The sequence below is a fragment of the Lissotriton vulgaris genome, chromosome 3_1 (genome assembly GCF_964263255.1).
Source record: "Lissotriton vulgaris chromosome 3_1, aLisVul1.2, whole genome shotgun sequence".
Lineage (NCBI taxonomy): Eukaryota > Metazoa > Chordata > Amphibia > Caudata > Salamandridae > Lissotriton > Lissotriton vulgaris.
The window spans coordinates 527,114,379-527,127,281 of record NC_141689.1 but is presented as its reverse complement, the minus strand read 5'-3'; positions in this window follow the sequence as shown (position 1 = coordinate 527,127,281).

Sequence of the window (12,903 nt, the reverse complement as noted above, 5' to 3'; positions counted from 1 at the left end):
GTTGTGATAATGTTGTAGCTGTAATGAAAAACATGAAATTAGTATATTATTAATTAATGTTTCGGTACATTTGCAATGTTAGAGCTCAATTCTACTACAAAAGTGTATCTTCATGATTCACATTGTGAAGATACTTACATATTTTTTTAGGTTGCTATTTGGCAGTATAATTGTTTCTTCAGCTTCTGGAGAGTAGTTTGTAGTGTTATCTTAAAAAAATAAGGAACATATGTGTTAGAATAATCACCATGTTGGTACGTTTTTTTATACATTATCTGGTAATTATGTGCTTTAATATACTTACTTTGTGATTAGTATCAGTATTATTCAGAATGTGGAGTTCTGTATTATGTCTGTATATCTATTCGCTGTGTTTGCTCTGTAAATATAAAATATATAATAGAAAATAATTAGAACAGTTATAAATGTTTGTATGGTTTTTCCACATTAATTTCAGTTGCATAATACTTACTTAGTAAAATGTATTGTAGAAATAGTACTGATGTACTTAGTTCATTAGTAGTGCACTTTTCAGTAGTAGAATCTACAGAAAAAAAGAAATATGTTGGCCAAAAGTCGTTATTTCTGTGTGTTTAGATTTATGTGCACATAATGAAACAATGTGAAATTACTTACATAGTTATTAGAATCTGTATTTCTATGCTTTGTTCACAGTTATTTTGAGTAGAATATTCAGTAGTCGTAGTATCTAAAAAAATTAGTTTTATATAATTATTTAGCATGTTAAGTAGTATGAATAGCAAAGGGGCACTGGGTATTTAGCATGTAAATAATTAGTAGTAGCAAATAATGCAGTTTCTATTTTATAGACTTACTTAGGAAAAAGTATTGTAGAAATAGTACTGATGTCCTTAGTTCATTAGTAGTCCAGTTTTCAGTAGTAGAATCTACAGAAAAAAGAAATTATGTGGGGCACAACTGATTATTTCTGTGTTATTAGATTTATGTGCACATAATGAAACAATGTGAAATTACTTACATAGTTATTACAAGCTGTATTCCTATGCTTTGTTCACAGTTATTTTGAGTAGAATATTCAGTAGTCGTAGTATCTTAAAAAAATAGTTTTATATAATTATTTAGCATGTTAAGTACTATGAATAGCAAAGGGGTAATGGGTATTTAGCAGGTAATAAGTAGTAGTAGCAAATAATGCAGTTTCTATTTTATTTACTTACTTACTAAAATGTATTGTAGAAATAGTACTGATGTCCTTAGTTCATTAGTAGTGCAGTTTTCAGTAGTAGAATCTACAGAAAAATAGAAATATGTGGTGCAAAAGTCATTATTTCTGTGTGTTTAGATTTATGTGCACATAATGAAACAATGTGAAATTACTTACATATTTTTTAGAATCTGTATTCCTATGCTTCGTTCACAGTTATTTTTAGTAGAATATTCAGTAGTGGTAGTATCTAAAAAAAATATTTTTATATCATTATTTAGCATGTTAAGTAGTATGAATAGCAAAGGGCCACTGGGTATTTAACAGGTAAGTAAGTAGTATTAGCAAATAATGCTGTTTCAATTTTATTTACTTACTTAGCAGATGTAATAGTAGGTTGATAGTCTAGTTCTTCTAGTTGTGGTGCAGCAATTCGGATAGAGATGAATCTCCTTCAGTGACTTTTGGCAAGTAGTTTGTGCTTAGATTTTCATTGCTTATATAGGGGAGTGTCAGTAGTAATTAGTTTGCTATTGGTTCATTAAAACAATTAGGGTTGTGATTGGTTAGTTAGTAATTTGAATTTCAGTTGTGATTACTTTGTATTAGAAGTGAAAAGCCAACATTAATTATAAAAGTATACAAACTAGCATAGAATATTTTTATATGTGTAGGTGATATAATTATACCAATTGGAATTATTTCATGAATTAATAGTGTGTCTATAGTATTAATGAAAGTATTGTATGTTTATTTTGATGTGAAAACATATAAAACGTTAATTTATTATGCTAACAGATGCTTATAAAAATTCGATAAAGCTTCTAATCCGATATTGATGTGCACGATATTTTTGTACTCGATATTATAGTTAATGCCATTATATTTTGTAGAAAGCGATATTTTTGTATTCCGATATTAATGTCGTCGATATCACAGTAAACGATGTTTTTGTATATCGATATTAAAAAATCTATATTTGTGTATATATCTAGTTAAGTATAGGAAGTCGATATTCTTGAATTCGATATATTTGTTCCGATATTTTAGTACATCGATATTGTGGATTTCGATATTTTGTCAGACATTCGGCGAGGTGGGAGGAGGATCTACCACGGTGGTTGTTCTTCAGATGCATGGGATGGTGGCGAGTGAAAGGTCGGCGGATCGTAGCTTGCGGGTGGGGATGTAGAAGGAGAGCCGTCTGTTGGGGTTAGGCTGGGCCAATCTTGTGGAGTGCCTTGTGTGCATGGGTGAGGAGCTTGAAGGGTATCCTCTTGTTGATGGGGAGCCAGTGCAGGTTTCTCAGGTGGGGGTGATGTGGCCTTGGCGTGGTACGTCGAGGATCAGTAATTCCGAGGTGTTTTGGATGCGTTGAAGTCATTTGATGAGCTTGGTGGGGGCTCCCGCATAGAGGGTGTTTCCGTAGTCGAGTCTGCTGCTGACTAGGGCCTGGGTGACTGTCTTTCTTGTATCTGTGGGGATCCATCTGTAGATCTTGCGAAGCATGCGGAGGATGTTGAAGCAGGAGGAGGAGACGGCGTTGACTTGCTTGGTCATTGAGAGAGCTGAGTCGAGGAGGATTCCCAGGTTGCATTCATGGTCAGTGGGTGTTGGGGCTGCCCCCAGTGCCGTCGGCCCCCAAGAGTCATACCAGGCTGAAGGTTTGGAGCCGAGGATGAGGACCTCCATCTTGTCTGAGTTCAGCTTCAGATTGCTGGTCTTCATCCAGTCGGCGATGGCCTTCATTCCTCCGTGGAGGTTGGCTTTGGCTGTGATGGGGTCCTTGGTGAGGAAAAGGATCAGCTGAGTGTCATCGGCGTAGGAGATCATGTTGAGTTTGTGCTGTCGGGATACATGTGCGAGCAGGGCCATGTAAATGTTGAACAGTGTTAGGCTAAGGGAGGATCCCTGGGGTACGCCGCAGATGATCTCGGAGGCTTTGGAACTGAATGGGGGGAGGCGGAGGCTCTGGGTTCTGCCGGAGAGGAAGGATATTGTCCAATCCAGAGCCTTGTCTTGGATCCCTGTGGCGTGGAGGCGTGCGCGTAGTGTGCGGTGGCAGACGGTCTCGAAGGCGGCAGAGAGGTCTAGGAGGATGAGTGCTGCTCCTGTCTCGCCGCTGTTCAGCAGGGTCCTGATGTCGTTGATGGCGGCGATGAGGGCAATCTCAGTGCTGTGGTTGATGCGGAACCCTGACTGGGAAGGGATCAGGATTCTGTTTTCTTCGAGGTATCAGGTTAGCTATCTGTTGACGGTTTTCTCGATGACCTTGGGGATCAGAGAGATGGGCCGGAAGTTCTTGAGGTCTATTGGGTCTGCCTTAGGTTTTTTGAGTAGGGCGTGTTTCCAGATCTCTGGGAAGGTCGGAGTCTCAAGGGAGAGATTGGTGACGTTGCGCAGGTGGGGTGCGATGATGCTGCTTGCTCTGTTGAAGATGTGGTGCGGGAATGGGTCCGACGGAGAGCCGGTGTGGATTGAGCGCATGGTCTTGATGGTGTCATCGATGCTCACGCTGGCCCAGGCTATCAGGGGGTCATGGTCGATGGTGTACGGAGGGTATGTTGTGTTGCTCTCTGTTGGGGCTGTCTGGATGTTGAAGCTGTCGCGGTTGTCTGCTATCTTGCAGTGGAAGAAGGTGGCGAGGGAGGCGCACAGGGCTTGCAACGGCAGGATGTTGTTGGTGTTGGAGCTGGGGTTGGAGAGTTCCTTCACGATGTTGAAGAGCTCCTTGCTATTGTGTGCATTGTTGTCAAGGCTGTCTTTGAAGGAGGTCCTCTTGGCCGTCCTGATGAGGTAGTGGTGGTTGCAGATGGCCTCCTTGTGTGCTGCGTGGCTGTCTAGAGTTTGTTCACTCTGCCATTTCTTCTCTAGTACCCGGCAGGCTTGCTTGGAGCCTAGGAGTTCTGGGGTGAACCAGCTGGCCCTCTTGCCAAGCTTCGATCCAGTATCTGAAGCTGTGGGCAGCGCCGTCGGTGTTGGAGGGTTCGTGGGTGGGCTGAGAGCGAGGTTTGCGTGTAGTTGGTCTTCGGTGATTTTTCTCCAGCAGCAGCATGTAATCTGTTGGGTGCGGTGGTGTGTGGTGGGTTTCTGGAAGGCGAAGTAGATGCAGCGGCGGTCAGTCCAGAGGAGTTCGGTGGTGTGGCTGAAGGAGACGTACAGGCTTGAGGAGAAGCTTGTGGCCGGCGGAGTGGGTGGAGGTTGTGACGAGTTGCTTCAGTTCGAGGTTGGCGAGGTTATCGATCAGGGTTGTGGAGTTGTTGTTGTTGTTGTTGTTCTCAAAGTGAAAGTTCAGGTCTCCGAGGAGGGTGTAGTCAGTGGAGGTCAGGGTGTGCATGCCGATCAAGCCGGCGATGGAGTCGCTGAACTGGGAACTGAGTCCTGGGGGTTGGTAGACAAGTGTGCCTCTGAGGGTGGAGTTAGGGTCTGTGTGGATCTGGAAATGGATGTGTTCGGCGGTGCTGAGTGCCTCATTGGTGCTAGTCGAGACCCTGATGCTGTTCTTGTGGATGATGGCGATTCCTTCTCCGACTCCGTTGGTGCAGTCTCTGCAGGTCAACTTGTAGTCGTCTGGGATGTCTATGACGATCTTGGGTGGAAGGGATTCGTTAAACCAGGTCTCTGGCAGGAAGGTGATGTCCGGGGATGTTGTGTCGAGCATGTCCCAGAGCTCGACGGCATGCTTGCGTGCGGAGCGTGTGTTCAGTAGTATGCATCGGAGGTGGTTGGGGTCTTTCTAGGCAGGTGGTTTGTCTGCTCTGAGGATGGTGTAGCTGCAGTTCCAGCAGGAGAAGGGGCTGTCTGTGCATTTCGGGACGGCCTTGAAGCAGGTGTGGCTCCGTCCGGAGTTGAGAACGTGCAGAGTGCTGGCGTCGTAGTGGTGGCGGTCGTCGTGGTGGGTGCGGGGGCCAGGGGTTCTGGGCGCAGTCCAGGCACGGACTGGTGCAGATGGGCTCACATTAGGCAGACCATCTGTGCGCCAACGGTGTGGCCACGCAGCGGCTAGCATATATGGGGAGGTGGGAGGGAGGAACAGCTGGGAGGCGGTGCAGCGAATGGGCAGTGGGCAGTCAAGGGGGCAGGGCCGCAGGGAACGCAGAGGCGAGGGGGGTGAGGGACAATGAAGGTAACAGAAGGAAAAAGGGGCACAAAAACAAGGGTAAAATGAGTGGCACAGAAGATAAAAACATAAAAGTGGTCTGGTTCCTATGTAGTAACCTGAAATCAAAGTAGCACTGCCTTCCTCCTGTTTAAATATGAACGTATTTTTCCGTTTGTCTGTACAATAATAAATTATTTATCAATCACGTTATTCATTCTTCTTATGCATTTATTCTGCATTTCATATTTTTTGTGAGACTAACTTTATGTTTTTTCTATTTAAACTTATGATTATTTTTCATAACATTTAGAAACATAACATTTTATAAGCAGCGATTGATGCTATTACTTTCAGCCCAATGCATTTTGGGACTGTGGGTCCCTTCGTTAGGGGCAAACCTGTTGAATTAAGTACATTAAATTAATATATCAAGCTTATCACAGTACAGTTGCAGAACCATCATTACAATTATTACTTCATGTCATGTTGTCAATCTTTTTGCTTACATAAAGTACTTATTTTCACTTATTAGTTCTCTCTGTGATTCGTATAATATTGAAATGAATTTACATGTCATAAGTCATTGTTTAAACTACAACTTGTATAACATTTAAAAAAAGTCTTAGCAATGTTTCCCCTCTCAATTAGCAGTTATATGCAAAAATTATTATTGTAATATTTCTGTATGCCCTCTTTTTCGGGAGTTTGAAACTGAGATTTCTGTTCTTACTGCTATGCTTCTTATGTAGTAGATTGTTCTTTATCGAATTACCTTCTTGTAACCTGTGTTAAATTACATGTCATCAATCTTTTATTGAATGTGTGTCTTAAATATTGATACTATAATCAGTATTAACACATTCCTTACCCAATGTAGTTCCATTAGCCTCAGCTTATTGTGTCTGAATTCCTTCACTTGAATGAGTAATGCCGGAATTTCTACTGTCGTACTTCCATGCGATCTTTACTGAGCAATGTATATAAAAAGTATCCCATCAGTCTTACCATATGAGCGTTAAAAATAATTAGTTATTTATTGTGGTGCAATGCGATCTTACCTATTATCTTTCTTACTGCATTCCTTGTTCCACAAAATCTATATCGTCAATCCTAAGCGTCGCCTATGTTGTATATAATAAAACTGATTATTATTTCGGCTTTTGTTGATAACAATTTAAGCGTCTTAATTGTGACTGCCGATCCTTACCTCTACGGGCGTTTTTTCATTTACTTGTATGTGAATATTCGTGTTGCTCTTCTATTGCATGTGGAACTGTACAAAAATGAAAGAGGAAATATGGTCTTTTACTATCTTGCCTGCTTAGAAATCATGCATACGATATGCTTAACAAACTATTCTTACCTAATATTGATGTCTTGTTCGTCTGGGTATCCAAGCGTGTTTAAGGAAAAGATGCTAGCGTTTGCAATACTGTTTATAAGATGAGATACTCGCATACTCTCACAAAATCGTATTTGATTATGGGCGCCATCTTGTAGTGTATAAATATACACTATATGTATTGTTCGTCTGGGTATCCAAGCGTGTTTAAGGAAAAGATGCTAGCTTTTGCAATACTGTTTATAAGATGAGATACTCGCATACTCTCACAAAATCGTATTTGATTATGGGCGCCATCTTGTAGTGTATAAATATACACTATATGTATTGAAGATAAACTAAATCTATCTAATCTGTGAAAAGTTATAAAAAGTTGTAAGGAGTTTAAATTCAACTGATATTCCATTATAATATCATCCGCTCACCTAAATGCTGCAAATATAACTCTTTTCTGAGCCTTAATTGTGGATCTATTTAAAGTTCATAACTCGCGTACTCTTGCGAGATTGCTGCTTGAATGGGTGCCATCTTGTGTTGAGTCAGAATATATATAAGGTTAAAAGTACCTGTGGATATATTATTGTCGGACTATTATGCCCTACAGTTGATATTTCTACTTGCTTACACTGTGTTTCATTATCTAGTTCCTGAATTCAATTAAATAAATCTAGTCTCATATTGTTTTGTTATTGTGTGTGTTTTTATTGATGCTCAACAGTTTTATGATGACTTCTTTTGAATCTCTAAGTGCATATTCATGTAAATAACAAAGGTGATCCGACTTCTGACATGTTTGCAAATGAGTTACAGAAGTGACTGGAAATTATTGGTGATCATATACATTTGCCTTATGTACATACAATAATCTTTATATATTTGATTTCCATAGTTTCCTGTATCCTAAGTTCAAAGTTGTTTTTCCAATATACTATTTATAAGGACACTCTAATCCTTCTTTGTGATTTGTTATTCTAGATTTATGTCCTTATATGCCTCTCTGTTTAAGGTTAGAATATTATAGGAAACATGACATGTCTAACTTATCATTGAGTCCTAACGGCATCAATGTATCAAGGTTCTTAATCCAGGGAATCTCCCTGTGGAGAAGTGATTTCGAATTATCTATGCCATTCCTGAAGGAAACCTGTTCTATTATCTGGATTTTTACTTGTGCTATATTGTGGTGAGCTTCTTCCCAATGTGTTGCTAAACTTGAAGTGAATTTTTTGTTCTCCTTATGCGACTTTTATGTTCTGTTAATTCTGTCTTCTTCCACCGCAAGATCACTGACATCCACAACAGCTTCAACACCAGGACCTTCCCGACTATGCCAGACCCCGCCCCCCCTGCGAACACCACCAGCGCCAACCGCCTGACCTCCTGGTCCAATGTCAACGATGACGAGACACGCAAGGTCATGAACTCCATCCGCTCAGGATCTCCGTCAGACCCGTGCCCACAACACGTATTCAACAAAGCAGACACTGCCATCGCACCCCAACTACGGAAGATCATCAACATCTCCTTCGAAACAGCAAGATTCCCAGAAAGCTGGAAACACGCCGAAATCAACGCCCTCCTCAAGAAGCCCAAGGCGGACCCCAAGGACCTCAAGAACTTCCGGTCTATCTCCCTGCTCCCGTTCCCGGCAAAGGTCATCCAGAAAATCGTCAACATGCAACTGGCCCGCCACATGGAAGACAACAACATCCTGGACCCATCCCAGTCCGTGTTCAGACGAAACCACAGCACCGAGACAGCCCTCATCGCCGCCACAGATGACATCAGGCGCCAACTAGACAACGGCGAAATGTCAGCCCTCATCCTCCAGGACCTGTCAGCCGCCTTCGACACGGTCTGCCATTGCACTCTAAAGACATGCCTCCTAGAAGCCAGAATCGAAGAGAAGGCCCTGGACTGGACCACGTCCTTCCTCTCCGGCAGAACCCAGAGCGTCCACCTCCCGCACTTCTGATCTGAGGCCACTAACATCATCTGCGGCATCCCGCAGGCTCATCCCTCAGCCCGATGCTGTTCAATGTCTACATGGCCCCCCTCGCACAAGTGGCCCGCCACCACAACCTAAACATCATCTCCTACGCCGACGACACCCAGCTCATCCTTTCCCTCACCAAGGACCCGCACACCGCCAAAACCAACCTCCACGAGGGAATGAAGGCCATCGCCGACTGGATGAGGAACAGCCGTCTGAAGCTGAACTCGGACAAGACGGAGGTACTCATCCTAGGACCCACCCCCTCAGCCTGGGATGACTCCTGGTGGCCGACCACACTGGGAGCAGCGCCAACACCCACCGACCATGCACCCAACCTAGGATTCATCCTCAACTCCTCCCTCTCCATGTCTAAACAGGTCAACGCCGTCTCCTCCTCCTGCTACAACACCCTCCGCAGGATCTACAAGTGGATCCCAACTGAAACAAGAAGAACAGTGACACAGGCCCTCATCAGCAGCAGACTGGACTACAGCAATGCACTCTACGCAGGAATCACAGCCAAACACCTACTACGACTACAACACATCCAAAACGCCTCCGCCCGGCTGATCGTCAATGCCACCTGCCGCAGCCACATCACCCCCCGCCTGAAAGACCTACACTGGCTCCCCGTAGACAAGAGGATCACATTCAAGCTCCTCACCCACGCACACACAGCACTCCACAACGCAGGACCAGCCTACCTGAACGGCACACTCAACTTCTACACCCTGACCCGCCAGCTCCGCTCCGTCAGCCTCGCCCTCCCCGATGTCCCCCGCATCCAACAAACAACCTCAGGCGGCAAATCCTTCTCCTATCTCGCCGCCAAAATCTGGAACACCCTCCCTACCCACCTACTTCAGACCAAAGGCATACTCACATTCAGAAGACTCCTCAAGACCTGGCTCATTGAGCAGTAACGGCTCCCCCTCCCCTCAGCACCTTGAGACCCTCAGGGGTAAGTAGCGTGCTCTACAAGTACTCTGATTGATTGACTTATAACATTATTGCAATTAATGCAGTTTCCACATTGGAAAGTTCCTTTTTTCTGTCGTTTCATCTTAATTGTTGCTTTTTTTTTACAATATCTCCTTTATGTTCCGTCCTCTTTTGTAAGCAAACAGTGGCATTTCATTGTAAAGATTATTGAAGTCTGGTTCTTCTTTCAGTAGTTCCCATCTCTGTAAAATAATCTGTTTTATCTGTGTGGAAACTGTAGAATATTTAGATACAAATACACTCCTTGTGGTGAGTTTTTTAGATTGTTTCTGTAGTAAAGATGCTCTGTTACTTGGTAGTGCTCTCTTTTTATGTTCTTCCAGTAACTCTTCCGGATATCCTCGAGCAAAAAAAATGTGTTTTTGACGTTCCATTGTTTGTATGCAGACCTACGCTTTTATTGTAATCCGTTGAATTCTTAAGAATTGCGAATATGGGAGATTATTTATTAAGGACGGTGGGTGAAAGCTTGTGAAATGCAAAGAGTTGTTGCGATCTGTTTCCTTTTTGTGTACTCTTGTGATAATGGTGTTATTGTCAATTCCTATCCAAGTATCTAAATATGCAATCCCACTTTTAGTGATCGTGCTGGTGAATTGAATCCTAGGGTCTATTTCGTTTAGCTTCTTGAGGTTGTTTATTAATGTTTCCTCAGTGCCCTTCCATATTAAGAAGATATCATCAATGTATCTCTTAAAGCAAATTAGACCTTGTATCTTTGTATCATTGTTCGATATATGATCTGATTCAAATTTAGCCATAAACACGTTAGCATATGATGGCACTCCCGGAAAGCTCATAGATGTACCATTGAGCTGTAAAAAATATTCAGTATCCCATTCAAAATAGCTGTTGTACAAACAAAATTGTAGTAACTCTATTATCATGCTGCTTTGATCATCATTTATGGTTTGTCGGAGCAGTGCCCATTCCACAGCTTCAATTCCTAAAGAATGAGGTTTTGAGGTATATAAAGATACCACGTCAATAGTACATATTAAACAGTTCTCATTTATTTGTCCTTTCAAGGCCTGTATGCTCCTCAAAAAGTCATTGGTGTCTTCTATGTACGTTTTCCAGTTTTTTACAAATTGTTGTAAATGTGCATAAATATACCTTCCTAAGTTCTCAAAGATTGACCAGCATCCCGAAACTTTGGGTCTACATGGTGGATCTTTAAGGTTTTTATACACTTTAGGGAGCATACATAGTTAAGGACGTCTTGGATTTTTTGTCGTTAGGAATTGTTTTGTTTGTTCATCTATCACGGCGTGATCTACTGCTTTTTGTAGAAAAATAGCTAATGTTTTGCTTTTCTCAGTAGTTGGATCATTTCCAAGTTTTGCGTATGTGTTGGTATCATTGACATGTGCTCTTACTTTATTCTCATAAAATTCACGATCCATAATGACTAATCCACTGCCTTTGTCAGCTCTTTGTACCTTTATGTTGTTGTTATTGGTTATATTGTGCAATGTGCTGTATTCTGCTCTAGTTAGATTGTTCTTCATCATTTTAATTTTAGAATATTTGATTTTGTCCATGGTTTTTTTCACCATGATTTCAAATGCATCTAGAGTTTTATGAGACACTGGGGCTACAAATGTGCTTATAGGTTTAAATTGCGATGTAGGTTCATTAGTTGATGGCACTATGCTGGTAAAAAAGTTCTTTAATCTGAGAATACACATACATTTATAAAAGGCTACTTCATTCTCCAATTTATTGCTGATGATTGTGGGGACAAATGCCATTCCTTTGTTTAATGTTCTTTCTTCAGATTTACTCAGAGTGGTTGATGATATGTTGATGATTACGTTTTCTGTTGAGTCCTCAATCCTGATTTAGTTTTTTGTTTTTCTTTTTCCTCTGCAGGATTTTTTTTACTTGATTGTTCTTGTGTATCTTGTGAACTTTGGAAGGTATATTGATGCACATTTACTACAATTTGTAAAAACTGGATAACGTACAGAGAAGACACCAATGACTTTTTGAGGAGCATAGAGTCGCTGAAAGGACAAATAAATGAGACCTGTTTAATATGTAATATTGGTGTGGTATCTTTATATACCTCAAAACCTCATTCTTTAGGAATTGAAGCTGTGGAATGGGCACTGCTCCGACAAATCATAAATGATTATCAAAGCAGCATAATAATAGAGTTACAACAAATTTGTTTGTACAACAGCTATTTTGAATGGGATTCGGAATATTTTTTACAGTTCAATGGTACATCTATGGGCTTTCCGGGAGCGCCATCATATGCTAACGTGTTTATGGCTAACTTTGATTCAGATCATATATTGAACAATGATACATGTATACAAGGTCTAATTTGCTTTAAAAGATATGTTGATGATATCTTCTTAATATGGAAGGACACTGAGGAAACATTAATAAACAACATCAAGAAGCTACACGAAATAGACCCTAGGATTCAATTCACCAGGACGATCACTAAAAGTGGGATTGCATAGTTAGATACTTGGATAGAAATTGACAATAACACCATTATCACAAGAGTACACAAAAAGGAAATAGATCGCAACAACTCCTTGCATTTCAAAAGCTTTCACCCACCGTCCTTAATAAATAATCTCCCATATTCGCAATTCCTAAGAATTCAACGGATTACAACAAAAGCAGAGGTCTGCATACAAACAATGGAACGTCAAAAACTAAATTTTATTGCTCAAGGACATCCGGAAGAGTTACTGAAAGAACATAAAAAGAGAGCACAATCAACTAACAGAGCATCTTTACTACAGAAACAATTTTTAAAAACTCACCACAAGGAGTGTATTTGCATCTAAATATTCTACAGTTTCCACACAGATAAAACAAACTATTTTACAGAGATGGGAACTACTGAAAGAAGAACCAGACTTCAATAATCTTTACAATGAAATGCCACTGTTTGCTTACAATAGAGGACGGAACATAAAGGAGATATTGTAAAAAAAAAGCAACAATTAAGACGAAACAACAGAAACGAGGAACTTTCCACTGTGGAAACTGCATTACTTGCAATAATGTTATAAGTGAAGATACATTATTGCACCGCAGAACTGGGGAAAACATTCAGTTACGAGAAGCACTGGACTGCAATTCCACACGGGTGGAATACTCGATCAAGTGCCCAGGTGGGCTATTATATATTGGAAAAACAGACAGAAAAATGAGGACAAGATTAACAGAACATAAAAGCCGCATAAGGAACAAAAACATCACTTCAAGTTCAGCAACAGATTGGGAAGAAGCTCACCACAATATAG